The sequence below is a fragment of the Bombyx mori genome, chromosome 15 (genome assembly GCF_030269925.1).
Source record: "Bombyx mori chromosome 15, ASM3026992v2".
NCBI lineage: Eukaryota > Metazoa > Arthropoda > Insecta > Lepidoptera > Bombycidae > Bombyx > Bombyx mori.
In genome coordinates this window covers 16,663,151-16,669,150 of record NC_085121.1, presented here as the reverse complement: position 1 = coordinate 16,669,150, position 6,000 = coordinate 16,663,151, and the positions used below count along the sequence as shown (strand labels likewise).

Genomic DNA, 6,000 nt, shown 5'->3' with positions numbered 1-6,000 from the left:
AAACGTAATTATTTTCCAACCTGTTTTTTCTCCTTTTTTTTAAATGTTCCGTACAAATACTTGAGCTGCCATTTTTTTTTTGTAAATAAAATGCCGTCATCGGGAAAATACTTCGTATTTCAACGAAATAAATTGACACCCTAATTGCAGCCTCCAGCGCCCGAGAAGGTTTCATATTGACCTATACGTATTACGAGTACTCTCGCCACGCTCTCTTTCAGGTCGCCAAAGCGAGACGCACAGTACACAGCGAGAATACTGTGCGAGTGCGAACGAGACGGAGATAGTTGGAAAGACGGCCGGGCTTACTCATTTCAGTGTGCTCCAAACGCCAGTCAGCCTCGGACTGACGCGTTAAAATCTCAAAATTTTCGTAACTTGATATATATTTTTTTTTTTTGGATAATGCAAGACTTTATTTTGTGACGTTGACGCTGGCCTTATAAATCGGATTGACGCGTGGTGTTTCACACGTTCAGTTTTTTATGTGCTTGTTACATGAAACATTGTAGTAAACCTGTGTGTGTGGTGCCGGTGAAATATTTCTCGTAGCTAGGACGAGTCCCCGGAGGAGTCGTTGACGAAAAGTGAGTAACATTACCCTGTTAACGTTGTACGTGAGCGAGTTATACCCCTTTCCTTTCATGGTCGCCTGGTACTTTCAAACTGGGAGAATGAATGAATTTTTTTCATATCCATTTATATTCATGTATCGAAAAATAATTCAGAAAAATTATAAGCGATTCCAAGTTTTAAAACGCTTCAAAGTCATTGCTAAATAAATATTAATTTATATTTTTTAAATATTAATAACCCAATTACCTACATTACACAGGTAGAGTATATGATAATGATTCATAATTTGTTTAAATAGTCTGATATTCATTAAATATTGCCATATCATAAATATTAGACAGACTTATGATGAAATGAAGTAATTAATTTAAAAGGGTTTAAAATCATTATAACAGTGTGTTTAAATCACAAATTAAGTCTGAATATCTAGAAAGGTACGTTAATTACAATAAGGATATAGGAGTGAGAAGAATGAGTACCTCATCGCAATAATAGCGCTACAAAATTAAGATAGATCATAATTAAAAGTTAAACGAACAAATCCTAGTAGAAACTTGTGTGTCAATAAACTAATAAAACGCTTGACGAACTGTTCCCGAGCCTTGACTGGGACTAACACACATAAACCTCCTAATAAAGGCCCATTAACCGTTTAATTGCAGAAATATAGGCCATTTCCACCACATTGTGATCTTTTTAGACTGAATTGTAAAAAGCAAAAAAATCTTTACTGTAGTATTTATGATCGCGTCTAAAAATCGCGACGGTCATAGTATTTATTTATTCGGGTACCTATCTTTACAACTAAGATCAGTTACCATTAGCTACGCAAAGACTGGAGTGATAGAAATGTTCCTGTTGAAATTGTTCACGAAATATTTCAGCCTACCTTTATAAGTTGCTTTAAATAGGAAGACCAGCTTACGTTCCTGGCAGCAAGAGATCACCAGAACCCGCAAAGATCACAGCGTGATCATAGGTACACACCTAGTTAGGAAGTTAAATTATGAACTGTACAAAAACTGGCCTAATTTCAAACAAATACAAGAATTTGGACAAAATCAGTCGCATTTTTTTTTATTGCCCTTGTAGGCAGACGAGCATACCGCCCACCTGATGGTGAGTGGTTACCGTCGCCCATGGACTTCAGCAATGCCAGGGATAGCAGCTATCTCCAACCTTAACGCGTGATTTCCTGGTGGCTAAATTAGTCAAAACTTATGATTAGGTTCAAGACCTAATATCAATTTATTTCTCAAAGTGGTTAGTATCCTTCCATTAGATCTAACTTCATCTTTCCAAAGGGCAAAGGTCGTTAATATCGTACCTTCTCGACTACTGCCCACTGGGCCAGCAAATATGTACAAGCTAAGATATTTCTATAAAATAGCCGTGACAAACTTCCTTATGTGTTCCATATATTATCGTCTTCTCGAATTAAAACTGTATAATCTGAAAACTTACTAAATATTACAGTAGTGTTTTAGGGGGTGTAACATCTGATATTTTTAATATTAACCATCTTTGCAACATTTATTTTTTAGTTTTTACCAGTTACATTATCTGTCTTTTAAAGTAAGATAAAATTATGTATTAATTTTGTTAATAATAGTCAAAATAAAGGTAAACTAAAAAAAAAAACTAAAACTAAACTACGCTCTTTCGACAGTATTTATGAAAAAAATACTGGTGATACCAAATGATTCCGAATATTAAATCAATTTCGAACATTTTTGGAAATTGTACACTTTTAATGCGAAAAGACGATATATTCCACGGTGCTTCCTGAGCGCTATGACATGTCCTTCTTCAAACGAGGCTTGCGGAGAGTACTTAATGGTAGGCGGCGGCTTGGCTCTGTCCCTGGCATTGCTGACGTCCATGAGCGACGGTGACCACTTACCATCAGGTGGTCCGTATGCTCGTTTGCCTACAAAGGCAATAAAATATTTATATCTATCTGCGGAAATACCTAAAATATAAAACTGTTCTATAGCTCAATCGACTTAAGTGTCCGGATTTTGTGTCTTAGATATCACTCGAGTGAAAAGGCTGTACGGTATTGGAGGCTTTCCTCTATGCTCTGTATGTCTGCTTGTCAAACATAACAGTTCATACAGGTTAGTTATTATATCCTGATTCAAACGAGACATAAAATAATATTGGTAATTATCGGCTTAGTTTTATTTCTATTTATTGAGCAAATGAGTAAACACGCCTCTGATTTTGTTCATTTCAGCATGATAGTACTTTACGTTGTTACTTTCACTGACAGTAAAAAAAATTAGGATAATCTATGTATATTTATTGGTCGCTGTTTTGGTATGTTAGCAATTTGGCATTCATATTTAATAATGAATAACTTTTGAATTGAAAGATATTAACTTAAAATAGACAAAGAAACAACGAATAATTTCTAGCTAATTAGCCATGTACAAGGAAAAATACTTGCCCTTTGAGGAAAATCGTCTTAATCAGAGACAATGTTAGATCGATTGATAGAAATGTGATGAATGGGAGGTTTTTACGGTACATTAGAATTTAGATGCTGCTGTATGGATCTGAGTGTTGGGCGACGAAAGTTAAGCATGAAAGAGGAGTGCATGCGGTAGAGATGCGAATGTTGAGATGGATGTGTGGAGTAACAAGAATTGATAAGATAAAGAATGAGTATATCAGAGGAAGTGTGAAAGTGGCCCCGGTAAACAACAAATTAAGGAGCGGACGGTTAGCGTGGTATGGACATGTGATGCGTAGAGAGAAGATGCATGTGACTAGGAGATGTATGGAAATGGTAGTGCAAGGTAGAGGGGGAAGAGGTCGACCGAAGAAGACATGGATGGAGTGTGTGAATGACGATATGAGAGAAGAGGAGTGAGTGTTGAGATGACGGCTGATAGAAGAGAATGGAAGAGAAAAATTAGCTGTGCCGACCCCACCTAGTGGGATAAGGTGGAGAAAAAGAAGATTAGAATTTAGATAACAATTCATGCGTATCGCATTTATCCAGCTACTAATATTATTGCGTAAGCAAATAAACTACTTACGCTTCTCTTTTTAACGTTATTTTAAAGTCATACCTGGAACGTGCATGTGTATTTTCCAAGATAAGTTAGAGCATGCCGTCTGGATTTAAACTCTGACACGCACACGTCGACTTTAGTAGACCAACCGTTTGAAGTGTTTGGTTGCTTCAAATCCCAATGGAATATGGTAGGTAACAGAGTAAACACCAGTCAAGGTATTTCAAACCATACATGCGACCAGAGTTTGACCGACAAATTGGCCTTTTATGTATCGGTATTTTTTTAGATTATTTTTTTTAGTGCTTAGATGGGTGGACGAGCTCACAGCCCACCTGGTGTTAAGTGGTTACTGGAGCCCATAGACATCCACAACGTAAATGCGTAACCCACCTTGAGATATAAGTTCTAAGGTCTCAAGTATAGTTACAACGGCTGCCCCATCCTTCAAGCCGAAACGCATTACTGCTTCATGGCCGAAATAAGCAGGGTGGTGGTATCCACCCACGCGGACTCACAAGAGGTCCTACCACCAGCAATTACGCAAATTATAATTTTGCGGGTTTCATTTTTATTACACGATGTTATTCCTTCACCTTGAAAAACAATCGTGAACATTTGTTGAGTACGTATTTCATTAAAAAAATTGTTACCTGCCTGAGATTCGAACACCGGTGCATCGCTCAACACGAATGCACTGGACGTCTTATACGTTAGGCCACGACGACTTAAGAATCAACTACAGTTCAAGCCCATATTTAATTAAAAAAATAAACGTAATATCATTTACGAAATAAAGTTCAAAGTAGAGCTTAAGATAAACCAAATTTTAAGACAATATTCATTGCGCTAAATCGTGTCTTTAACGGACGCTGAACCCGAGTAGATGTAGTAAGACTTCACTTCCACTGGTTTAGGAAAAATGGATTTAATTAAAATGAGATTTATGCGCCTGTTTTTATACGCTAACTGGTGAGCTCTTACTCAGCGATGCATATTGTTCGTAAAATGCGTTCAGTGTTCATCGACGAAAATGATAAAAAATAATTTCACAAATAAATGTCATCTGAGTGAGACAAATATAGCTATTTTGAAAACTATATATTAGATTGTAGATTTTAATAGATATAATTCCAATTCTGTTTAGCCTGATTACCTCACAACCTCTAGTACATGACCATTAGCTTATACTGGCGAGGCCAGTAGCTTTAGTTAAAGAACGGCTTTACTTCAAAGCATTGTTCATTTTTGTGGTGGCAGTCAAGCTCACTGACTACCAGAACTTGAGTTACAGATACCCATAAAACGAAGGTAGGCAAAGACAAATTCGTAACCTGTTCGTTCCCTTACATTTTGCATGACAATGGTTAAATACCACAGCTTATTAGCTATCGTTAAAGACACTTATAAAACAAAACTACGGCCAAGCTGGTAAACGAATCTTCTTCTTCGTCGCTTTCTTCATTACTGAAGGTCGTGTCCCTAAAGCTTAACCGAGGCCTGTTTCGTGAGCTGTTCCTACCTCGTCCGGTCCTCAGTTTCTCAAATGGCGGTTGCGACTGGCAGCCCAGTTAGGGTGGTCATTTGATCACACCAGCGGCTGATTGGCCGTGGGGTCTCTTTCTTTCTACTTTGCCCGTCACAATCAAAACGTGTAGTGTAGTGGTAAACGAATAGTCTTCTTTAAATATCGATCAACTTTGCCAATAAAAAGAACATCATAATCCAATAAGCTATCTCCAAGAACACTTAGTTTATTTCTATCCTAATAGAAACATACCAAATAGACAGACGGATCGGATAGAAACGCGATACCCCTTGTCAGCGAGAAAAGCGAATTCCTTAACAAAGCGAAAGTCCTCGGTAACATGATAGGCTAGATCCGAGTACCTAAGTAATAAGTGAAACGTCAAACCTTCTCCTGAATAACAATAGTATTATTAAACTTGATTTTCATAGTATCATTTTACTGTGGCCTAATAGACAGTTGAGATGTTTGATGTGTTTATACCCTTGCCATTGTACCCAGATTTCAGCAGATAAGTACCACTTTTATAACGAAATACGTAAGTAGCTAATTTTCACAAACGATTTTCAAGATTAACGGAATTTTAGCATCCAAAATAAGTTAAACCAGTCAAATTTATGGAATTCCAATTTGAGAGGTATTATAGCCGCTATAATATTATTGAGGCTTTACCTGAGGCTTTACTCATAATTACCAGATGGACTGTGATATTTTCTATTTAACATAAACCTTGTCTATGTTACATGAATATTTTTAGCCTTAAAACAACCGCTTTAGTTTGAGGCAAAATGTGAAAATATGTTTAGATATAAAAGCTTCAGAGCTTCCCTAGCTTTTTCAAAGGCCGTGCGTGCTTATAATAACTCGCGTGCC

General features: G+C 37.0%; 1 protein-coding gene across 1 annotated transcript in view; it reads left to right on the top strand.

Annotated features, from left to right (window-relative positions):
* Window positions 1-330: 330 nt before the first annotated feature.
* The window catches only part of LOC101738471 (neuroligin-4, X-linked), a 116,396-nt gene continuing 110,726 nt past the window's right edge, over window positions 331-6,000 (top strand). Inside the window, exon 1 of the mRNA XM_012688920.4 lies at window positions 331-587. The gene's annotated coding sequence lies outside the window, so the exon portion shown is untranslated. The remainder of the gene's footprint in view (window positions 588-6,000) is intronic.